Genomic DNA, 26,259 nt, shown 5'->3' on the forward strand with positions numbered 1-26,259 from the left:
AGCAAATGGAAAACTAACATCTACGACTCGTAAAAATTAATGGCAGGGTGTGGCGTGCAGCTGCCCAACTGATGAGAAGAAAGCTATATTGTGAATTGCTGGGGGAATTAACTGCTGTAAGAAGAGACGGATGCATGGTAAGAGGGGATTTAAGCTGGGAACATCAGTAGGGAATAATACCTGGGCATTTGCCTGAGAGTAAGTGGCTTTCTCTGATGTGTAGATATTTTTCACCATGGAAATATTTGTGTGGCGATGGTTGCATTAGCTATGACAGTAGCTGTAGTTAGACAGGGCAACCAGCATATTCTTGGGAAAGGAAGGTAGAGGTTTGTAGGCACCTTGATTGAAAGGACACATGGGAAGAAAATCAGGCCCATATTTATTTCAGAGCATGAAGCACAGTTGAATGAGATGAATCGAAGGTAAAAAGTGAAAAGCAAAGAAAGATGAGGTGGACGAAAGTCACTTCTCTGATAAAGTTCTTTTGTTGCTTCTGTTTACCATCAACTGGGCCAGAAGAGCCATGTGACCAAGCCTGAGGTCAGCATGAGGAAATAGGCTCCTCCACCCAGCTAGTTTAGTAAAAACATTCAGCAAGGAATTTTGAAGAAGTAATGCAACTTACTAGTATCACATCATTGACACAATTTGCTAAATTATTATAAGCTCTCAGTTGATTTCTTTCTGAGAATTTTCATTAATGCTTTTCTCTGGTATAATATCACACTTTGAAAATTTCTTAATTCAATTATAAGTAAATAATTTTAATATTCCCCCATGTAACTACTGAGAGTAGCAATTCTCGCTTTAGCTTCTGCTCCCTGGTTTTCACATGAACAGTGTCATTACCATTCCTTTCTAAATGTTTTCTAATTTCCCTTGTGACTCTGTTAATCTGCCGACTCTGCTATTTTTAGATCTGTGCCTTTGTTTAACACCATCCCTATGCCCTTCAGACTGTCTGTGTCTCTCATCAAGTTTCATGCTTTAACCTGCCATTTCTGGTAGAGAGATGTTTAAAGCATATGCCATGAATTTGGCCTTGTGGTTTTCTTCTGGTAGCTGTTCATTCTAAAGATGTGTTCAGGGTTGTGCTATGACTTGCGTGTGGATTGCTGGAGTTTCCTGGGGAGTTCCCTTCTCGTCATCATGACTTTCTTTACCTCTGAGATGATCTCACTTAAAGCACCGTTGGTGTTATACCTGTCTGTTTACTGTAGCTTTATTTCACTTGGCACTGCATGGCAAATGTTTTATGTTCTCTTATTTTTAGTTTTTCACACTTTTCTATTTTTCCCGCCCTAGTATTATGGCCAGGGCTGATTGATATGTTCCAAGGAACATTTCTCTGGAGTTAGTTGGTTCATTTGCAATCACTGTAACTGCTGTGCATCTGTATTTTCTGCAGCATTTCCTCTCTCTGTTGCCCTTGGTTAGGATCTGAGTGTGAATGCATGAGCGCAATCAGCTCCTGTGAGTGGCACTGTGTAGAGCACACAATCTTAACTTCCACCTTTCTGAGCAGGGTGTAGACTTTGCTGCCAGTCCCTTCTTTAGTTGGGCTGTCGGCTATGGGAGGCCAGCTTCATACAATACCTGAGTTCCTTTTTCTCAGTTTTTGTCCATAGTCTTATTTTCTGTCCATATATAGTTGTTGCAATCCCAATTAGCATGAGGTTGATTAATAGCCCAGAGTTACCAAGATCACTTTTAACTTTTAGCTCTCTCTGCCTTGAGCCTTTGAATATTTTTTTTTCTAAATAAGGACAGACTAACTTCATTATGGGGAAGATTTTTTAAAAGAGTGATTTCTATTACTCTTAACTTTTAATATGGTCATGAGGCCTTAGATTATGTCTCAAGGCCTCAGCATTTCTAAAGATGAAGTTATGGGTGGCTATGACCCTCCTGATGAGGGTGGTGGAAACCAAGCCCAGCTCCTCTGCAGGAACAGTAAGAACTAGTTCTCCAGATGCACTGGATGTCTTCTAATGGAGCCTCACTTAGAAATACGACAGTGCTCTTTTCATTTCCTACACCTTTGTGAAGGGTGTGGTCCTGTTGTTTCTCCACCATGTCTTAAGCACTGTGCTTCTGGGAACAGAACTTCCACCAGTGTTTTTAAATTTCAAGTAACTATATCACCTTCTCCCCTATAGTTCTGATATATACATACCAATTAATTTTTAAAAATTCTAGCTACAGTTGCAGGATTCTTGAGAAAATAGACATAGCCCCTCCTACTATTTCTCCGCAAGGATTTAACCCAATAGGAATATACATATATACTTAGAATCAATTATGAAAAGATCTTCTGTCCTTCTAGTGTTGGTATGAATTTGTACTTTAGCACCATGGCTTAATTGTGGTTTAAACTTTGCTTTTACAAATGAGTAATATTGGAAGGTTACCAAAATTTCAACTGCAAAGTGCTAAAAACATAATTGCTTTTATAAACTGAATCACATATATTCTGGTTTTTTTTTCACTATACCAAAGATTTACTTTCACTTAAGGATGGGAGAGCCTGGGGATCCTGTTCTTAAAAGGTGTTAAGAGCCTTTGAAGTTTACATGCATGTTGGGGTGTGGAATAAATGTTACTTCTGTCACAGCTATAAAATTCTAGAAATCATTACCCAAGACTGACTTTATATGAAATATAATTGTGGTGGTTTGAATTAGAATGGCTCCCATAGGCTCATATATTTGAATGCTTACTCCCTAGTTAGCAGAACTATTTGGGAAGGATTTGGGGTGTGTTCTTGTAGGAGAAGGTGTGTTACAGAGGGTAGATATTGAGGCTTCAAAAGCCCATGCCATTCCCAGTTAGCTCTCTTCCTGTCTCCTGCATGTGGATGAGGTAAGCTCTCAGCTACTGTTCCAGAGCTATGTGTGCCTGCATGTTGCCATGTTCCCTGCCATGATAGTCAGTCTCTAATCTCCTGGAGCCCTTGAGACCCCCCAGATTAAATACTTTCTTTTATAAGTTGCCTTGGTCATGGAGTTTCTTCATAGCAATAGAAATATAACTAAGGCAGCAATATTGAAACTTGACGGTGTCAACACCAAATACAGCAACACCTATCAGCAGATTCCAATAGCAATTTAAAACATGAAGATTGTTGGTGAAAGGCAAAAGACAGAAGAGAGGTCTCCATAGCACTGTGGAATTTTCTTGTCTTCGATGGTGTTAGAGTCAAACTTGACCTGTTGGTTTTCTGAGAGTGTTGGCTTCATAGACTAAGAAGCATTATAGGAACTGACACATTGATCTCAAGCACAGGTTTTGACTATTGGATAATAACAATAACTGCAGTGTTATGTATCAACATAAAAACATTCTGCATGTCTTACCAATTGTGTGACCCTGAAGATGAGGAAAAGAGGCTCAGAGAGCATAATAATCTTTCCTTCTAAAGTCAATTGTCCAAATTTCTGGAGCTAGATTTACTTGATAGAATCTCTTGACGGATATTTAATTAAAAAAGATTTTCATATTAAATATTAAATTTCATATAAAATATTTCAAATAAAAGATATTTATCAATTTAGTTATTATGATTTTAGAACACCCACTTCACTGTCATTGATACTTTTGAGCTTTCAAGTACCCCTTGATCTTTAAAGGGAAGTTTAAACTTTCCTGATTTGAAGAGTTCAAGTGATCCTCGGAATCAGTGTTGGACAAAGAGAAGATGTGAAACTTGTCAGGCATGGCTGTGGTGATACAATTAAAGTTTCTTGATTGCACAGACACAGCTTTGACTGTCAGATTCTTTATTGGGTTCAGAATCACTTTTATCAGAGCAAATTAATGCTCATTAACAGTGCTTATCAAACATTTCCTGCTAAACATATAACAGCTGATAGTTACATATTGCACACTATTTGTGTAATATATACAACAGAACTCTGACTTGTGTATAAACTCCAGATACTATCTAGATCTACACCTTTGCCTGACCCAAGAAGCGTAACTTTATTGTTGGTGTAGGGTTAAGTTGGCTCTGGTGTGTAATAAATACATTAGTTATGAATTCCATCATGAGATAACTTTGTGTGTGTGTGTGTGTGTGTGTGTGTGTGTGTGTGTGTGTGTGTGTATTCTACAGCCTTGAAGTTTAGGATACACTTTTTGAGAAATACTTCTTTAGGAATCCTTTTCTGTGTTATTCCTACCTCAAGTCTATGCTGCACTGCCAACCAGATATAAGCTGAGAAATTATAACTTAACCAACCAAACAACAACAGCCAAACAATTCCAATATGAGTAATGACTCAGACAGTACACCAGTAACAAGACTCCGTGTGGTTTTTAATGTTGCTGTTGTTTGTTTTGTTTTGGGGCGGTTTTTATTTTTTTTTGGTGTTGTTTTGTTTTGTTTTGTTTTTGAGGCATAGCCTTACTTCTAGTTTTTTCTGGAAGTCACAGAAAGTAAGTGTTACCCTGCACCAATGGTCATGGTGAGCATCCTTTATACCCCTTTCACACGAGGAGCCAGTTTTCACTCCTCCAGTATCATATGAGCAACAACAAAACAACCAGTCATTGCTAAATGCCTGGCCATTCCTCCTGTATAATGTGTCGTAGCATGGATCCTATGTATGATGTGTCCCAATTGAAAACTGTGTCTTCCTTATGTTTTATGCCACAGTAATCCTTCACTGGATTCTATCCTGTGGCCTAAAAGGCTTCTCCAGTGCTGAAGGTGACAATTGTAGCTCCCACATTCATCAGTGGAGTCATGTTGCATTGATCCCATCTCATACATGCGTGTCTGTTAGGTGTGTTTATGAGATTAAGGTATAAAAATGCTTCATATCACATTAGCATTTTCCTGTATGCAAAGTATACAGCAGAAAACACATAGACACCTTATATCACAGCCTCAAAAATGCGAACTTATACCCTGCTTCTCCACCTGCCTGACAGTAAGCAACTTTAACTTCCTTGTGCTGAATCAGTCACACACACCTTACCCTGATGATTTGCAACCTCACTACCCTTGTGCCCAATGGGCCATAAGTGTGCCATCCAGTCATACACACATATCGGATGGCACCAATTATGATAGCTACCACAATGATCAGGTGATTTTCCCTTGTTCATAATGCATGTCTCCAAATTAAGTGTTATACTGTAACATATTTGGAAGTAAATCTTCACCAGTACTCTTCAAATACGTTCTAGGACGCATGTGTCCTTAAATTTGCAAGGTATATCTTTTATCTCTGTATTCAACATCTTTCAAGTATAAATGTCCACATTCTCATTTAAGTTGGCCCCTTTCTTGATTCATGAATCAAAAGATGCAAGGGCCTGTGTAGCAGATGTGGGGAGCATGCGCGGACTTGAAAATGCCCCGCAGCAACCTTACGGTGTCCATAAAGATCACACGGTGTGGGAGAAAAGGGAGGGGGTGGCAGGGCACAGGCATGCTGTGTCCTCCGGGTTCAGGAAGCAGGGCAGGGTCTTACCTACACTGACACGCATCCTACAGAAGCTCGGCTTTCTCTGTATGTTTTTCTAACAGGTAAATACACAGTATGTGTGAAACAAAATGTATGCGAGGCAAGGAGGAAGGACTTGAAAAGTACATTAGGCTGACTCTGGGAGGGCGGGGCTGTCTGGGGAGGGCAGAGCTATCAAGGTTGGAGCTACAGAAACTGGGACAGCTGGGGCACAGCCGCTGCAGAGTCTGAAAGTCCTTCTTGGGCTGATGGAAGGGTGGTCTTCTAACTTGGGCTTGGGGGACGTTCTCAGAAGGGTTGGAAAAGCGCCGATTTCTCTTACCCAAGATGCAGCTGAGAGGAAAATCCAAGCCTCGCTCCCCACGGTGTTCTCACTTTCACGAGGAGGAAGAAAATGCACAATCATTTATGAAATGATTTATTTTGTTTATTACAGTATAGAGGAACCATGGGACGCTGGAAGGGTGCACAGCAGTGCCTGTGACCTGTTGAAGAAAGGACGCAGTATCCCGTAAGGAGGTAACTGCGAGGAGACAATGCTTTAAGTTGAGCTGAGAGGAATGTTTAAGAATTAGAAATACCCACAGCTGCATAGTGAGTGGAAATTTCCAGGCAAGAAGCACAGCAATCACAAAGGGTCTGAATCCTAAAGGAGAGGGGCACAAAGAGAGAAAGCAAAAGGCGCCTCTGGAGCGGAAGGCACACCCTGAAGCTAATAGATGCCAAGTCGCTCTACTTGTTACAAACATGAAATTGTTTTGACACTTTGAGAACACTGAAATACCTCATCTGCTGCCCTTATTCCATGTGCTTCCTGTTTCCCAATAATAGCCAGGAATAGTTTCTAGTTGAGTTATTGAGAAGGAATGGGGCTAGCTAACTGCATCACCCAAAGCCACGCTGGCCACTAGTGTTTAGCGCTCAAATACAAGTTAGCTTTTGTATAAACGCAGAGAAAACATAAAGGAAGATTAGAACTACTAAGTTTCTTGGCTATCTTTTATGGGGGTGAGATTGAAAACTAAGCCAAACAAAGCAAACCTGCTTTTATTAAGTAAGGGATTGTAAAGGAAATTTTAGGAGGAGATTTTGCGCATGTACTCCAGTGTCATCGATGGTGTTGGTTACACTTACAGAGTTGGCAGCACAAATTATTGGATGGTAAATTCTTCAGTTTTGAATGCTAACCTACGGATGCAGTTTTCTTTCTACACCTCTTAAGAAATTATAAACATTAAAATCACGAGTCCCGGGCTGTTGGTAGCAACTCTTCCAGGGGATTCTCAGCTGCTATTGGCTAATTAGTTTTCATCTGAATCTAATACTTCATCTCTGTCCTACAGGGACATTTCATGCATCCTACTTGGTGAAAGAAAAAATTGCAAATACCACAAAGACTGTAAATGACTGGAGTGAAAGTCCCCTGCCTGTGTTTGCCTAGACACTCATGCCAGTGGCTATGGTAAGGATATGTGTGAACTCTCTGACCATCAGGCAGAACCTTGCAGACTCACCTTTAGGATCCAAATCCAATTCTAAACTCCATTTTAGTCTGAGATTGCACAATGAGGAAGCAGAGTAGACATATCTCAGTGATACAAACTATATAAAAAATAAGCCCATCTCTGATCACCCAGCAGGGGAATGACCCACAAGTAAATATTTTTAATAAAGTGTTTAAAAGATATTATTTAATCGATATTATTTCTTGATCATTTATATTATAATAAATATTAAAACTATTGACCCACATCAAGTAAGATGTTCTGTTTTGTCTTTTTGATACAGGGTTTTCTGTGTAGTCCTGGCTGTCCTGAGACTTGCTCTTTAGACCAGACTAGCCTCACAGAAATCTGACTGACTCTTTTTCCTGGATATTGGGCTTAAAGACCTCACCTGTCAGAGGTATAGGGGAGGGGAATAGATCGAATTCCACCAATATGCCACCACCATTTGGGAAAACCAAGTAATTCGAACAACACCCATTTTCCTCTCTTAAGATTTAACTGCCTATATTCTCCTTGGCTGGTGCCTTAGTTTGAGGAGGACCCCAGGACCCAGATCTGCCTGTCATAATGTTCTTCTTGTAGGTTTCCAGGACCCTGTGGGTCCTACTATTTCCCCATTCTTCCATGCTACTCTTGCCTAAAGTCTCAATAGGATGTTCTCTCCTCTGACCCACTTTCTTGGTAAGTAAAAAATAAATACAACCCAGTTGCCTCAAGAGCTTCTTTTTTTTCCTTTTTTTAAAATTAATTTATTCTTGTTACATTTCAATGGTTATCCCATCCCTTGTATCCTCCCATTCTTCCCTCCCTCCCATTTTCCCCTTATTCCCCTCCCCTATGACTGTTCCTGAGGGAGATTACCTCCCCCTGTATATGCTCATAGGATATCAAGTCTCTTCTTGGTAGCCTGCTGTCCTTCCTCTGAGTGCCACCAGGTCTCCCCCTCACTCATCAAGAAGCTCTTGAGTATCCCAAGCAGGTGGGTGAGCACGTCTGCTGTGGCTCCTGAGGTGTGGCTGGACTTGTATGTCTCTCTACCAGGAAACCTTCCTTTCAGTTGTTGAGTGCTGCATTCACAAATGGCCCCAACAACCTCACAATGGCTAAGGACCTGTAGCCTCATGGTGATGTTCTCACACTAGGACTATCCTGCAGTATACTCTTGGCTTTTACATGCCTGGCTTTAGTGCCTCTCAAAGGCCCAACCCCAAATGCTAACGGCTATTGATGTTTCACATGTGATTCCCAGGATAATTCCATGGTCTGTGGCTTCTATTTCACAATGCTACTTAATCTTTGTTTGTTACTCACACCATTCCCTTTCTCTCTTTGCAACATCCCCTCAGTATCTGGCTTACAATAATTCCCAAGATTTTAATAATGAATTAATTCTGTGGGGAAGCCTGGTGGGGCACAGAGGGAGGGGATGATGTAGGCTATCTGGATGAGATCTGATAAGCTGTGGTCATATGGTGGGGGAGGAGGTCCCCTTCAGTCAGAGGTGTAGGGGAGGGGAACAGAGCAGAAGAGGGAGGGAGGATGGGAACAGGAAGATACAAGTAAAGGGATAACAATCAGGATGTAATCTGAATGAATTATAATAGTTTTCTAAAAAAAGGAATTTCGACAACACTTAATTTTTTTTCCATGACCAAAAGAAAGTTGGGGAGGAAAGGGTATATTTGGTTTATACTTCCACAGCACTGCTCATCTCTGAAAGAAGTCAGCGCAGGAACTCAAGCAGGGCAGGAACCTGGAGGCAGGAGGCAGAGACCATGGAGGGGTGCTGCTTACTGGCTTACTCCTCATGGCTTGTTCAGCCTGCCTCGGAATGGCACCACCCACATTGTGCTGGACCCTCTTCCATCTGTTAATTATTAAGAAAATACTCTACAGGCTTGACTACAGCCCCATCTTATGGAAGACTTTTCCTCAGTTGAGGCTCCCTTTTTTCTGATCACTCTAGCTTCTGTCAAGTTGACACACAACTATCCAGCACAGGTATCTATCCATCTGACAGAGGAGTAAGATCCAGAACACACAAACATATGTACCAAACCAAACCAACCAACCAAACAAAAACTCAACAAGGAATCAACCAACACAGTCAATGAAATGAGAACACATAGCTCTCAGAAAATGAACACTAAAGGCCAAGAAGCATATGAGAAAATCTTCAACCTCCCTGGCCATCAGAGAAATGCAAATCAAAGCTACATTGAGATTCAACATCATCACAGAAGCTATCAAGAATACAACAAATGCTGATGAAGATTAATATTATAGAAAATGCTATAATGCACTGAGGGTAGAAATGTAATTTGGTTAAGCCATAGGAGGTATCAGTACGGAAGATTCTCAAAAGCAGATCTACCATATAACCCAGCTGTGTCACACCTGGGCATTTACCCAAAGGAATCCAAGCCAATACATCACAAAATAGACGGTATGTTTATTGTTCATTATAGTCAATTTATAGAACCAGCTTAGATGTCAAACAACAGAGCAATGGCTAAAGGATTTGTGGTTTGTGTCCACAATGGCATGTTTCCACACATGAAGAATGAAATGGTCTGCTTTGTCAGGAATTAGAGGCAACCGAAGGCAATCACATCAACCGAAATGAGCCTGTCTCAGAGACACAAATCCCTTTGTCATTCCTAATGTTTCTAGAGGATCATAAAATAATGTTATGTATATATGGAATGAAAGTGCAGCAGCTTAGGAAAATGAGAGGATTAATGGGGGCGGGGTGAGGAAGAGTAGAGCAAGGGACAGAGTATGTATGACATCCACCATATATGTGTATGTATGACATCCACCATATATGTGTATGTATGACATCCACCATATATGTGTGTGAAATGCTCTTCTGTAACATAGTGCCACATCCAGTGAGTGCACACAATGAAGACAAATTTTTATGTTGTATGAAAAAATTATTTTCTGTTGTTTATTTTTAAACTGTAATTTGATTACAACATTTCTCCCTTTCTTTTCCTCCCTCCAAAGACTCATATACTTCTCCCCAACTCTCTTTCAAATTCATGGCCTCCTTTTCTATCAATTGTTATTATATGCATGTATGTATTTGTATGTGCATGTGTATTTATAAATATGGCCTGTTATGTCCATATATATTGACCATTTTTAAAAGGAAAAACCACAGTGATAAATTTTTAACTCACCCAAACATGTACTATTCAAAACAAGTATTGTGACATGGTCCAACACACCAAAGTACAACTAATTCCAGGAGCTGGAAATCTTATCACCACACCCCTAACAGCAGTTGGCACACGAGTGCGCAGGGATCAGGATTCTTCACTCAGAGGGAAGCAGAAAAATATAAGCAAGTCATCAACACCAACTATGATGAAAAAGGTTCTTCCCTGCAGAGATTTTAAAATAGTTTGAAACAGGGTTCAAATGTGAGCATAAGGCGAGAGGCACGGATGTGTTTGCATTGTGAGGCAAATGTTATTTGTTTGGCTTCCTAAGGGTTGGACCAGACAGTGGCCTTTCTTTGGGTGGGAGAAGATCCTTAGACTGATCAGAGTTTTGGAATGGAATGCACTTGGAAAGAAATGTAAAGACGGACTCCTTGGCTGCATTTCAGGAAAACAAAAACAACAAAACTCGATTGACTCAGTTTTGATGTTTTCATTAAAAAAAATACTGAACTCTTAATCTGTTTAGGTGAGACTCAGACCATGAGAGTTGTGATTGACCTCTGACCTCATATGCTACTGATGGCATAGTTACTGTATTTGCTGAAAACTTCATTCATGTATATAAGGGATTTTGGTAATTTTCAGTCCATTATCTCTCTTTCCTCCTCCTTTTTCCACCCAAATTCTTCCCCTTCCCACCCCAAATGCCCTCCTGCTTTGGTCTCTTTTCATTTCATTAATCACTTTGTTTAATTGTGTTTGCCTCATGATCAAATAATGTATCCATGTACTTCAAGATCATGTACCCAGCTGAATTAAAGTAGATTTTGACAGAAAAAATAAAGAGGCCTATTTGGTTTGTAGGATCCTTAGAAAGCTAGAAGACTGACCTCAGCAGATAGGCAGGCCTAAAAGATGTCAGGCAGTTGGAGCATGTCAAACACTGTATGTGGGGGTCTCTCCTTTTAGGAGTTCAAAAGATGGTGGTTTGTAGCTTGCTCCCCCATTCCTGCAGTGCAGCCATTGCTCCTGCAGGGCTTACAGAGGAGTCTTTACTGTCCTACTTCTGCATGGATCACCTTATCCAAAGTCTGAGTCAGAGAGATCTGATCCCTAAATACAGCTTGAGTGCCTGCATCATATCAAAGCAAAAGCTGTAGTAGAAAAGATTTGGGCTGTACAGCTTCTATAATGAAAATACTTCTGGATGCCACCAAAACTCATGTGTGAAAAAGTACTCAAACATAAAAAGGAAAATGGGTATTCTTTATTTTTTTGAGGCATATGACTTCCTGTTAGCAGAAATATTTTTCTGATTAATTTGTAACTTGAAACTCGTATTAGTCAGTGAATGAAAATAAGGACATGACCACTCCAAGGTCTGGTTGAGTAGAAGGAATTTATTGTAGATACGAGGGAGACTATAGTCAGAGGCATCTGGAAGAGTCCAGACTGAACCAGGCCGTGGGGGCAGGAGTGAGAGAGGAAGTGAATAGCGAAGAGAGCCAAGAGAGCAAAGAGACAAAAAACTGTGCCAAGAGAGGAGCCACAATTGAGAAAACCAAGAGAATGCTTGGACAAAATGGAAGTTTATATAGGGGTGAGAACTTGCTATGCTAATGGATGCCACAGGTAGCCATTTGTTTTTGGATGTCTTTGGAACCTTACAGATAACTTCTTGTCACCTTGATCAAGGGCCAAAACAAAGTAAAACTCAGACCCAGAAAATCGAATAAATCTTGTAGGTCCAGGTCTTAGGTTGTTTGCACATGGTATCATGGTATGAACTCCAAAGTGCTTTGGTATTCCTGACCCTGGGTTCTGGGCACTTGCAACCTAGAATGCCTTTCTTATGGACTGACTTTCCTCATTTTCTGGGATGTTCCTCAGCAGATATTTTATACTTTGAGTATCTTCCACATCCTTGGATCTCTCAGCTTTCATTTGCTCCTCATAGCTTCATCATCTTCTCTCTTTTAAAAAAAGATTTATTTATTATTATGTATACAGTGAGCTGCCTGCATATACGCCTGCAGGCCAGAAGAAGGCATCACATCACACTATAGATGGTTGGGAGCCATCACGTGGTTGCTGGAAATTGAACTCAGGACCTCTGTAAGAGCAGTCAGTGCTCTTAACTACTGAGCCATCTCTTTATCACCTTCTTAAAGGCTTTGATTCACTCACTATACGTTCATTGCCTGCAGGCCTTTCATAAATGTTGGGTATAATCCCCATGATCCTGTAACAATTGCATTCTATATTAAATACCACACTGACAAACCATGGTCTGCTACCAACTCCAGCAGTAATAGGCTATCTTGGACCATGAATGCAGCTCACTTAGTGCCTGGGGAGCTAAAACCTTTACAAACCATTCTCTGGTCAGCCCAGCACAAGCAGACTACCCAAGGGGCTCTTTTGTTTTAAGAGAAAGTCTTTCAAATGAGTTTGTAACTTTATATTCTGGAATTAGCATGGAGAACTAATCAGGCTAATTCTGAAATGCCCTCCAGGCATGCTTCCTATTGTTATAGTGTTAAGTGCTTAGCTCTTCTACAACACTAATCTTTTTAACAAGCTCAATTCCTTTCTTGCCCACCACTTTCAACCTGTTCCTTACCTGGCCTGATTCTTTGATTTTGTATTCCTTCTGCCTGTTTTCTTCTTCTTCTTCTTCTTCTTCTTCTTCTTCTTCTTCTTCTTCTTCTTCTTCTTCTTCTTCTTCTTCTTCTTCTTCTCCTCCTCCTCCTCCTCCTCCTCCTCCTCCTCCTCCTCCTCCTTCTCCTCCTCCTTCCCCTCTTCCTTCTTTTCTTCTTTTCTTTCTCCTCTTCTTCCTCCCTGCCTCCTCCTATTCTCCCTTCTCTCCTCTGTCCTCTCTCTTCTCTCCTTGTCTTTTTCTTCATTGTCTTCTTTTGGTTTCTCACTGTAACCCCTGCTAAAGGTCTATATTTCCCCATATATTTAAAAGGTACGGTTGCTAGAACAATAATCTAGGTTGGCAGTTTCCACTCTCAGAGTTTGAAGTACATATTCTCCTGGTCCCATAGCTTCAAATGAGAGAGACACACACAATTCTCATTACTTTACCTTTGCAACTGGCTACGTCCACAGCTTTCGCTACCTCCTACTCTGTACTCTTGCTGTTCCTCCTACTCTGTACTCTTGCTGTTTGGAGTAAGGTATGAAGTATCCTGGCCATATCTATTTGGGTTATAAATGCCTCTTCTACTTAGATTTCCATTTTTCCTTCATATCTGGGAAATATTCTGGTACAAGTAAACTGAAAAGCTTAAAAGTTTATTTTATCTAGTGTTTGTTACCCCGGCTCAATCCTTTACAATCAACATCCATAGATCTGGTCTACTACATGAATCTCAGTATTTTTGGATGCTGTGCTCATGTTTGTTTGTTTGTTTGTTGTTTTTTTAAATCTTCATTGGTACTTTCATGTAGCAATTACTTAATGTTTTTTCAATACCTGATATTTATTGCCCTTGATCTAATCTAGTGGTCATAATTTCTATTAAATTTTATTTGGCTTATTCAGTTTGTAATTTCTACTCATTTTCAGAATATACCTTTCTGATGAATTCTCACCCTGCTCTTGGAATGGCCTTTTTAGTTCATTTATTTTGTTTACCTCTCACTTGTCTCCTCTTTGGCCATTAATAACTTTTAAAAATTAAATTTTGAAATTTTTGTTTGGCATTTACACTATTTCAATACACTTAGATACAGTTGTTAAAAAGTTATGAATTTTTTTGAAGGTGCTCTATTTTCTTGCCTTAAAAATAGATATTTTTTTGTTTTTACATTATATTTTGCACATCTGCTGGGAAGAATAGCTCTTCTGTTTTTATATGGGTTTGGTTTTGTTTTGGTCAATTTAAATTCTATTGTTTTGAACGCTCATAAATGAGTAATGTATTTACATAATTTTCATTTATCCCATCATACTGGGTGTAAATATCCCAGATTTACTCCTTCTGTGTCTCCCTTGACTCCCTCTTGAATTCATTATCCTTTCTTTTTTAATTATCATATAATGATAATGTATTTGTATGTTGGGTTGATCACTTTGGATTGGATTCTCCCTCGCTTTGAAGCCATTGATTGACTATAATTGTTAATCTGTATTGACTCATGATATTCCCCCATCCACATTGCAAGTTACTTTCTTAGTCACTAGTGTTGTTATTTCAGGTTTTGTTTAGGCACTCACCTGTTGAGATGTCATGGCTGTTATCCCTACCATATCTAGAGACAGTATCTTTTAATAGATGTTCTGGTCCTCTGGTCTTACAATCTTTCTGCCTGCTCTTCAGTGATGTTCTCTGAGCCCTGGGTGTAGGAGCTGCTTGTAAATGTACCAACTGGGGCTGGGCACCCCATGGTCACTTATTCCCTATGTATATGTAGTTGTCTCTTGAGGTCTTAATCTCTACTACCTCTTTGCAGCTACATAAAACTTTGACTTAGCCTTGTATTGTAGTTATTTATTTACAGTAAAATTTGTGTATTTATTTTGGTTTCTAAAAGGAAATTATGTTGTTTTCTAATCAGTATCATTTTCTGTGTCAATATGTTTCCCTTCAGATACAATTTTTTGTTTTGTGCATTAAGGCACCACTACACTCTTGATCCTAGAAGAGGTAGGCTACATCTTGAGCTGTCAGCATAACTTTGTGTTTTCCACATAGTGCTGTTTCTTTAGGTACCCATTGTGAATGATTTATGGGGCCATCAGAGCTGATTCCAAGGTTCCAGAGAAAAATCAATGAGGCCAGGCCATATCCAATAGTGCTAGAGCCCAAAGGAGATTTTGAGAGACTATTGTATAAAGTTATGTAGGTGGAACCTAAGTCACACAGGGTGTTGAAGATGTCAGAAACATGTGTCACCTGCCATTATAAGCTCAAGTGTTCAAGTACCACATGGAGTCAATCCAAGAAAGGGGAAGGGGAAGGGAGCCATAAAGTTGGGTTTCTGATCATGTCAGAATCTATATTATGGTGTCAGAGCCCCCCCCCCATACTGGATTGTGGTTTTGATTCGGTGCAATGGAATGGCAAGGTTTACTCTGCCCATCACATGGAAAGTTTCTAACTCGTTTATTATGACTAGGATTTTGCCATGAAACTCAGGAGACACTTTTGACTTTGAACTTCAGCATAGTGTTTGGATGATTAAGACTATAGAGATCTTGAAGTTAGACCATGGCATTTTGACTATGAAATGACGGCAAGCCTATGAGGATTGGACATAGAACATTATTTGGCACTGTAGTGTATCTTATAGGTTCATGACTTTGAATACCTTGTCCCCAACTGGTGCCACAATTTTGAAAAGTTATGAAACATTTGGAATTTGAGGACTAGATAAGTATATTGGGTCTAGAATTTGAAGGTCAGCTACGTTTCTGGTGTATCTCTTCGCTCCCTGATCAGTAAAAATGTGGACAACCTTTGTAAGCTATTTCTACAATGAGGCAAGGTGTTTCAGAAACCATGCCTTCCTCATCTTTACAGATTATATCCCCTGAACCATGAACCAATTAAGTTCTTTTTATGTGTTTCTGTGAAGAATTCAGTCATAGCAATGAGAAAGTAACTAATACATAAGTATCCTTATGTTTTCTGATTCTTTTTGATGTCATCATTTTGATAATTTTCTCCAGGGCGAGATCAGATCCACAATGGACATATTGGAATCAGGAATGTTGAAGGCCATGCTAGTGAGCATTCTGTTCAGCTCTGGGATGACCCTGTGTATAACCTTAGCAGTGACGGTAGATGTAAAGAGGATATTTTGGGCATACTTATGCCATACTTCCCCAGAGAGGCTATCTACATTCTTCTGGGTGGAAGAGATGGTATGAATTGTGGTCATCAGTCCTTTGATAGTTATGATGTTGTTATGGATAGCTTTGTCCAGGGAAGTTAAACAGTTGATGGTGCAAGAGTTATTCCTAAGAATCTTGAGTGAGTTTTTACTATTTTGTTGTGCATACTCATCATAAACACGGGATATTAATGGGTGCAGAGATGATGCCCTTTTTAGAACCACATTATCAATGGACCCCGACCTTCTTCATGGTAACAAAGACACTAGTATTGTTTACAGTGTACTCAGATGTAGAATCATCTCATTCAGTGTTGGTGGAAGTTTCCCATTCTCATCCACAGCTGTGTCCTTGCTATGGGTGCAATCATAGTGGAACAAGTAGACCACACACCGAGGTTGATGTAACTGTTGCTGATGGCAATAATAACCACTTGTAGAGGCTAAGGCAACCCTCGTGATCAGGAAATGATTAAGAGAACAAATTTATGATTTTTTTGCTCTAAGAGAGATGATAAAATTCATACTAAAGGTATAGAAAAACTATTTCCTGATACAACAACAGAAAACTCCAAATATGATGAATAATATAGAAATCCAGATACAAGAGGTATTTAGAACCTCAAATATATAGTATCAGAAAAGTATTTTTCTCTGTCATATCAAAATGACAGCATTGTAGGATGAAAAAATTATTGAAAGCTATAACAGAAAAGCACCAAGTTACCTGTAAAGGTGAGACCACTAGAGAAAAATCAGTTCTCAGAAAAATGTGAATGCCAAGAAAGTTTGAAATTATTTATTTAAGTCCTATAAGAAAATAACCGCTAGACTAGATTATTATACTAAGCAAATCTAGAACTTAAAACTGTAGGAAAATAAAGGTTTTCCAGAATAGCATAAACTAAAGCAATTCATGTTACTGAGTTAGAATTGTGGCATACTGTAAAGGAATCTAACACACAGAAGAGAAACAAAGATACAAGTGCTCATAACTGTTCAGGAGAGAATGAATAAAATGAGAAGACTAAATGAACAAAATATGATTAGGAAAGACTTAAACATCCACTCAGAAGATTAGCATCATTGACAGGATCATTGATATGATCTAAATAAAAGACCTAGTCTGGATTAAAATAAGAGATACAACTGTTTTCTGTCTGCAAGAAACTAATTACACTGGCAAAGACACACACTGTCTGCAAGTATAGGTGTAGAAAATAATGTTATAACTGAATGAAACCTCAAATCAAGTGGGAGTGTGTATAATAATATCTGTCACAATAGACACTAGCTCAAAATTAGTTAGAGGTGATAAATAAGGTCATTATACATTAATACAAAGAACAACCAACCCATCTACAAAATATAATATGGTGATTATAAATGTATATGTTTGTGAATGTTGTACCACTTTGTTTTTAAAAGCACTACAAGGAATAAATGTACAGATAGATCTAAGTAAGATACCAGTGACTGAATTTGATGTCATAGTGTCATCAATAGGAATATTTCCAAACAGAAAATGAGTAATGAATTTTCATAATTAGTCTGTAATACATATCCAATAGCCTTAAACAACATAAAATATTCCATCCAACAACCTTAAAAAGCACTTTCTTTTTTGTGTATTTTTTTATTTAATTAATTTATTCAGATTACAACTCAGTTGTCATCCCATCACTTGTATCCTCCCATTCCTCCCTCCCTCCTGCTTTCACCCTATTCCCCTCCCCTAGGTCTATGACTGAGGGGGACCTCCTCCCTCACTATATGGTCATAGGCTATCAAGTCTCATCTTAGTAGCCTGCTTATTCTTTCTTTGAGTGCCACAGGCCTCCCCACCAAGGGGAGGTGGTCAAATAAAAATCACTTTCTTCTCCACAGTCCATGCAACATTTAAACAAAGAATTGATCACGTTTTACATCATGAGAAATTTTTTAACAAATATTGAAATATTAAAATAATTAATTGCATCTTGCAAGATTATAATGGTATAAAAATAGAAACCACCATAAACTAAAACAAAATATACAAACATATGGAAATTAAAAATGTACTTTCAAACAATTTGTGGGTCATTGAAGAGTCAGCAAGAAGATTAATAATAGTTTACCAGGAATAGTAAAAAAAAAAAAAAAAAAAAAAAAAAAAAAAAAAAAAAGAGGAAGTGTTTAGATATGAGTCTTCACACTTAAAATAACATCTAGAATAAACAATACACTGATAAACATAAAATGTTAGAAAAGACATTAACAATCAAAATTCAAAGAATAAAAAAAAGAATAAAGATTAAATCTTAAGTTAATGGAACAGAGACTAAAAGAACAATGAAATAGAGAACTTAATAAAAGTAATACAAATAAAAAATAAAAGTTTTGATTATTTTTGTTTCCAGATGATATAATCCTATGATTAAAAATTTATAAACTTCCACCAATGGACTTTAGATATCATAAGACTCCAGTGAGGTGTCAGGATACAATATTAATACACCCAAATCTGTAGCTTTTCTATATAGAAACAAATTGACTGAAAAAAGCTGAGGAACAATTTCATTCATAATAGTGTCAAAAACTAAAATGTCTAGAAATATACCTAATGGATAATGTATGAGATCACTACAATAAAGAGTTTAAAACACTAAAGAAAGAAACTGGAGCCACTAGGGGGTGATTAGACTCCCAATGCTCATGGGTTGGCAGAATTTATGTTGTTAAAATGGCTATTGTTACAAAATAAATGGTCACAAATTTAATGTCAACCACATCAAAATCAAATGTAACCTTAAATCTACATTCTATAACCATAGTAACAAAATAAGATGATTCTTCCATTAAAGATACCCAAATCAATGTAGTAGACCCAGAAAAAAAAACCTGGAAAATACGCATCCAATTCCTGAGTTAGGTCCGCTGTACCTCTGGCAATGAAATTATAATCAGAATATTTGAAGAACTCAAAAATGTAGTACCCAAACTCCAAATAATCCAGTCGATAAATGGGGAAATGAATCAGGCAGGTGCATTTCAAAAGACGTGGCACAAATGGCCAATAGAGAGTAAGTTTTAAGAAAGTTTGTTATTTTGTTTTGTACTAAGCAAAGATATGAAAATGCTTCGTGAAATCAGTAATTATTAATATAAAGACTGTAGTGTTGTTTCATGACAATGTGAATGAGCATGCTTTCATTTAACATAAAATAACAATATATCATATCATATCATATCATGTCATATCATATCATAAAACAACATAAAAGATACACAGAGCAAAGAGTAGCTTAGCTTGAGAAAATATTGGTCGGTTGCACTAAGAGCTGCTGTTGCAGATAGTTTTCTGGATTTGAGCAAAGCTGCCAGTATTTGTTTCCAGATCATTCCCTCTAACAGCTCCTACCTTGGCTCCATCTCATAATTGTTCAAAAGGGGTTTCATAAGTCATTGTTGTGTAATGGTACTGGTATGTGTTTAGGGACTCCAGGATATTAATTTTTTTACCTTCTCATCATATTTCATTATGGACTTTGATTATTAGAAAAGCAGTGACCCCGGCAAAGTGGATCCCCAAAGCAACTCTGATTACTCTAGACTTGGCAAGGCTCCTGGAAGGATTTCTGTGTGAGAACCTAGAGGTGGGTGAGCTCACAGAATTGGCACGGGGAAGGCCCTGCAGTTGGGCGTGGGGTAACAATGGAGATGCTGGCATGGATAGGCGAGGGTGGCCAGCGTGAGAAGAAATAACTAGGTTCCATGAACTTGGAAGCAGCCAGTTAAAGACATTGCTGAATTCTGAAGCTTATTAAATCCCGGTGAACAACAACAACAACAAAAAGTTCAAATAAAACCTATAAATGTGCTCAAAACATGAAGCAGCTAGAATAAGTTTTCAGCCACACACAGGTCAGTTTGAGCCAATTGGCTTAGAACTCAAGCAGGTCCCTGTGTCTTAGTCACCTTCTTTTCTTTCTGAATCTTAAAAGATATCTAAGGATCTGAGACCAAGAAAGAAAACCACACTTTTAAGACATCGATCATCAGATAATGGCTTATGAGTTTTGTCCCCAAGCTTGAATCTAAGGAGGAGACAAAGTTGTTAACTCAATATTTCCATTCTTATTTTTCTTTCTCCAGGTTGTTTGGGTCATAGTTTTGGAAAGTGCGAAATCTAGAGTTTCTTTAGTATATTGGGAATCTAGGCATCTGGAGAAGAAATTCATTATTATTGCTTTCATTTCTTTTTTTTTTTTTCTATCTGTGTGCTTCCAAGGAATGATTGTAAAAAGCTCTCAAAAGATTATTCTGAGAACAACATTTAGGCACGGTATGGTGTCATTTGATAGTGCCACCAAGACTCGGTGGAGGCCAAGTGCTCCAGCTACATCGCTAGGTAGAATAGCACACCAGTAGGCTTTCCTCTCCTGGCTAAGATGAAAACATTTTCACCCAGCATCTAACACGTTGTCTTTGGCACAAAGGTGGCAAGGCAGTGAAACCTGATCATAATTGACTCTGACTCTGTGAGTCTCACTTTCTTGGCATTGTCTCACAAGCACCCCACAACCATCTACAGGCCCTACTCTGCTAAGTTTCTCACCATCTCTACATAGAGAGTTTCTGTAAATTCACACTTTCCATTTTAACAGCCAGAATATACAAATACTTTCCAATCGACACTAAGCTTAGAAAGACTTCTTACTTTTGAAGAACTAGATGGAAGGAATAAAAGTTGTAAAGACTGAAGCCTAAGGTTTTTAAGATTTAAATTGGATAAGGATAAATATCCTTCCAAACCATGTGACTACCTTTACCATGGTTGCAGCTGGCTTCTCAGTATGCCTGAGTTTGAATCCAGCTGGAACTCTTAAGGTACCTGAAACGGTCAGGGACTTGTGTCTGTGGCATGACAAGGTCTAGCTTGATGAGAAAGGCTTGGATGTGTGAAGTGACAACAGAGATTTCCAGGAGGACTTCAAAAGGAAAGCCAAGGCTAAATTTTTATTTTCTGGGAAAAATACTGAACTTGGCTGGAGAGTTGGCTCAGTGCGTAAGAGTGCTTACTACTTTTGCAGAGGACCTGCAGACCTCCCACCCTGACCCCAACATCGGATCAGGTGCCTCTCAGCTTCTTGCAAAACCAGCTCCAGATTGTTTCTATGGACAACTGAATGCATATAAATTTACACACACACACACACACACACACACACACACACACACACACACACACTATGCATGCACGTGTTCATGCATACACAAAGAAATAACTCTTTTAAGAAATACTTGTCCAGTTGATATCCCTGGGACAGCTGCTCTTTTCTGAAGGAAAACAGAGGAGGAGAGGGTCTGGGAGGAGTGGAGGGAGGGGAAGTTGGAGTCAGGATGTAATATGTGAGAGAAAGAAAAATAAAAATAAGAAAATGTTTGGCTTGAATGAGAACTCATATCCAGCACTAAGTTGTCAAGATACATTTTCATTATAAACATCTTGTAAAATTTGCAATCTGTATAATAGCTTAGGTTTGGATCATGCTTCTGAGAAACCTGAAAAATAGATACTGATAATCTGAGTTACATAGGGACATCAGAGCAGGGGAATTCCATCTGAAGGGAAGAAGAGCATGAAGGAACCAGTGATCCCCCACCAATCCTTACACATGAGAATTTATCCTCTACAGTCTGTCCTGAGGAGTGTGGCGATTACTAACATCAACTTGACATTTTGTAGAATCTCCTAGGAGATAAACCTCTGGTGATGCCTGTGAGGGATTACCCTGATTAGGTTATTGAGTGGAAGAACACCATAGGAAAAGCAACACCACTTCCTGGGGGCTAATCTCAGCCTGCATAAGAAGGAGACAAGCTTAGGGTAGGAATTCACAGCCCTCCTTGTTTCCTGGCTGCAGACAATGTGAGCAGCGGCTTCCAGCTCCTGCTGCCCTGACTTCCCTGGTATGGTGGACTGTACATCCTCAGATGGTGAGCCCAGCCCCCCAGAAATTTTTCTTTTAAAGTTGCTTTTGTCACTGTATTTGTTATCATAGACACAGGAAAGGTAGCTAATAGAAGAATGGAAATAACACTTCCTCACCGTGGGTTCTGGTGACTATGTAGCTCATAGCATGAGAAGGAAGGATAGCAGGCTACCAAGAAGAGACTTGATATCCTATGAGCATATAAAGGGGAAGGAAATCCCCCTCAGTCACAGTCATAGGGGAGGGGAGTAAGGGGAAAGTGGGAGGGAGGGAGGAATGGGAGGATACAAGGGATGGGATAACCATTGAGATGTAATAAGAATAAATTAATAAATTTTTTTTAGAAAAAGGGAACAGCGTCTTATGCCATTCAGACTTCCTATGTATCTGACGGACTGAGCATCACTACTTCTGTTTCTCTCAGAGCTCTGCTGACCAGTGACTCTTGCATCTTGTTCTCTGGAGTACCGTATGCTATCTCTTACTGGGTACAACCAGTCTATCTAGACATCACCGAACTCCCCTGGCAAATCTCCCCTATCCTTTAGGCAGTAGACTCTCCATTCTCTGCTGTGTCGGTGACAGGGTCAGGGTGGCACTGTATTACCTATTTTCAAAGTTTCCCCCCACCTTAAATTCTGTCCCTGAATTACAACTTTCCATCCTATAAGGACCATTGCTTTGGCTTTTGGGCTATTATGTAACTATGTAATCACCTTAAATAGCTTTTTGCATCTAAGGCAATTATGTAAGGACAATATAAAACATGTGAGGGAAATCATGATGAAGAAAATCAAGGTGTTATGAAATCCTAGAAAGAAGTAGAAAGTTTTATTTGGTGTTGAATTTGGAGTGAAACTTCACCTAGGAGTTCTACATACATCATAACTCTCTGTATTTCCTAGAAGTTCTCATGTCTCTTTATTTTTCTCCACTGTATATAAACCATCAATACTTTTTATCCTTTGTTTTATTTGTTTTTGTCATGTCTCACTAGAATGTATTTAATCATGTAATGTGCAGCATCTATAATATTTTCTGGAAAACAGTGAACAGTCCATCAATATTTGTGAAATAAGTGGAAGAGAACGGTTACCTTTTCTGCTGAATGGTGTACAGTGGCTTGTTTGATGGTCAAGGAAAACATTGGAATCTTGCGGTTAGTGGGACATTAGTAAAACGTCATAACTACTGGCTGAAGCATAAGTATCATGAGTAGTTAAAAAGGAACATTTAGAAGCATTGTTCTTGACTCTAGCCTACCACTTTATCAACCATCAATTTTTAACAATCTGGTGATTTTGTAAAATAAACTATAAACTACCAAGAGGACCAGGGTGTGTGTCCCAGCACCTGCTTGGTGGCTCATAACTGTCACTCTAGTTCCAGGGACTTGTGCTCCTCTTCTGGTCTCCACAGGAACTGCATGCACATTATACAATGTATACATACTCATAAAAGAAATAATTATATGTATTTTTCATTTTAAAAAGGAATAAGTTGGGGCTGGAGAGATGGCTCAGAGGTTAAGAGTACTCACTGGCTGCTCTTCCAGAGGTCCTGAGTTCAATTCCCAGCAACCACATGGTGGCTCACAACCGTCTATACTGGAATCTAACGCCCTCTTCTGGCCTGCTGGCTCACATGCAGGCAGGCAGAATGCTGTATAAATAAATAAATCTTAAAAAAAAAAAAAGGAATAAGTTGTATTTTACCAAGTAAAATATAAGGATGCACACAGTAAAGACTTTAACTTTTTTTTCCCTGTGTTACTGAGGCTTTGCTCATACTTTTCAGCCATTTTTCCTCTCATCTTTTCTTGTTTATTATACAATGATCAGTTCTTTAAATACTTACTAAAAACTAGTTTTCTTTCTCTGATTTAGTTGGATAGGCATCTTTGACAAAAATCAACTGAACATTGGTTGCACATGGTGACACACACCTGAAATCTCACCTACTTGGGAGGTTGAGTCAGGAGTACAGAGTTTTTGAGGACAACCTGGGACACTTTCCAAGATATTGTCTCAAAAATGAAACAAAACAAAATAGCTTTTCAAATTCAGTTTCTACAAAAGGAGAGTACTGGTATTTTGAGAATGTATATTAGCCAGTTTCTCATTACTGTGCTAAAAATATGTAAATATTATTATTTTTTTAAAAGATGATAAGGCTTATTTATGATCAGGACTTCAGTTGGGCCTATGGTTGTATGGGTTCTTTGTTTTGGCCTCCAAGTGTGACAGAATCTCATGGTAGAGTAGAGATAATTTTATGACAATTAAGGAGAGGAAGAGATGGAGAGAGGGAGAGAGAGAGAGAGAGAGAGAGAGAGAGAGAGAGAGAGAGAGAGAGACAGACAGACAGACAGACAGAAAGAGACAGACAGAGATGGAGAGACAGAGAGACAGAGAGACAGAGAGAGACAGAGAGAGATTCTTTAAAGAACATCTTGTTTTGACTCTTTGCCTCTAACCAGGCCCCATTTCTGTTGTTTCTGGAATGTTCTGGTAATGCCATCTACCAGTAGCTCAATTAATTTATTTGTTAATACATTCATAATCCAAATATTTCTTAGTAGAAGAACCACTGTTAGGTCAAGCTTTCAGCAGGTAAATCTTTGGGAAGAGTACTTTATATTCAAACCATAATAGAATACATTCACTCCATGAATCAATTAAAGAAAATTGACAGTTTAGTTTTGTTTTGTGTCTCAATTCATTTACTTCTTTAATTCCTCAACAGCACATTTTAGATTTCTAGGTTGATTTATTTCTCAGCATTGTATGCTTTCAATGCCATTAAAGAGAATGTTTACTAGCATACTTCCAATTGTTTATTCCTAGTCTTTGAAAATGTACTTTTTATACATATAACTAGTGGTTTATGGTTGAATTTTTCCATTAATTAATTAATTAACTTTAGATTCTGATAGCAGCTTCCCCTCCATGCCACCAGTGGGAGGAAAAATGTAATTGGTTTATGTTCACCAATCTCTCCTGTGTAATCTTGCTTCATTTTAAAATTCACTTCGTATTCGGCTTGTGAATTCATCAGTATTTTCAACTGTAAAGAAACTTACATTTTTTAAGATCACTTTTCCCTTTAGGTATTTGTGCCTTCTGTTCATGGGGCTCCATTTTCATGTGGAGCAGAATTAGAGGATGTGCATCCTTGACTTTCCCTCCTTGCCTTGCCTTGAGGGAAGCCCCCTCCTTACCACTAAGTGTGGTAAGTCCACTAAGTGTGGGCATTAGCTTTGGTGTTCACAGGGATAAGAAATTTTGATTCTAGAACTAGTTTACTGAGATACTTTTTCAAAAAAATTATGGTTGGGGGTTGAAATTCTTAAGAATGCTCTGAAAATCCTTCCAAATGGTGGTAGTACTTCCCCAACTCAGTGAACGTAGTAACAGAACAGCTGGTGTCTAGGTCCTACAGTCCTGGATTAACATTAAAAACCCTAGTGATTTCTTAATATACTGTTTTTTTTCTTAATATGTTATGTGTATGTACAAGAGAGATCTTTCCATTTGGGAAAAGTTAAAGATTTTCTCAAATTCTGTTGAGAGTTACACAAGATGTTTAAACAAGCTGGAAATTTTTTTCTTTTATATTTAACTAAGGCACCTTGTAGTATTTCTTTCTATACATGCATATAATGTATACCAGTCAAATCCAGGTTGTATTTACTTATCCTTATCAATTCTTTCTGTTTAGGGCCTTTGATCTTCTCTCTTGTAGCTCTTCATAAAAAATGCATGTGATTAGAACTGTAGTCACCCTATCTTGCTCAGAGCACTAGAATTTATTCTTCCTGTCCAGCTGTTTTTATTCCTATTGTCTGGCCTCCCTCTATCTGCTCCCTAGCCAGTAGTAATTAATATGCTACTTTTAGGTAGACTTTTATAGATTCCATATAATAGAAAGCACATGTAGCATTTATCACTCTGAGTTTTTGTCCTTTCACTTAGGTTGTATCTGGGCTGGTTAGTTTTTTGTCAACTTGACACAAGCTGGAGTCATCTGAGAAGAAGAAACTTCAATTGAGAAAATGTCCCCCATCAAATTTGTCTGTGGGCAAGCCTGTGGGGAATTTTTTTCATTGATGATTGATATGGAAGTGTGTACCTCACTGTGCATGATGCCACCCTAGGTTTTGAGGTGTATAAGAAATCCAACAAGCATTACATTTCCTTGACCTCTGTTTCAGTTAATGCCTCCAGATTCTTGCCTTGAGTTCCTACATTGACTTCCTGCCAGATGATAGAGTGTGATCAGG

At 38.7% G+C, this 26,259-nt stretch overlaps 1 long non-coding RNA gene across 3 annotated transcripts; it reads left to right on the forward strand.

The window, feature by feature from the left end:
- Positions 1 to 26,259, forward strand: LOC311583040. Of its 3 annotated transcripts, none has more exons than XR_014774371.1 (3): positions 1 to 137; positions 5,914 to 5,996; positions 26,191 to 26,259. It is a non-coding gene; the product is annotated as an uncharacterized lncRNA (long non-coding RNA). The 3 variants fall into 3 exon arrangements; XR_014774372.1 differs by lacking the exon at positions 26,191 to 26,259 and adding an exon at positions 7,266 to 7,643; XR_014774373.1 differs by lacking the exon at positions 26,191 to 26,259 and adding an exon at positions 6,821 to 7,178.

This window comes from Acomys minous, assembly GCF_964271855.1.
Source record: "Acomys minous genome assembly, chromosome: 14".
Classification (NCBI taxonomy): domain Eukaryota; kingdom Metazoa; phylum Chordata; class Mammalia; order Rodentia; family Muridae; genus Acomys; species Acomys minous.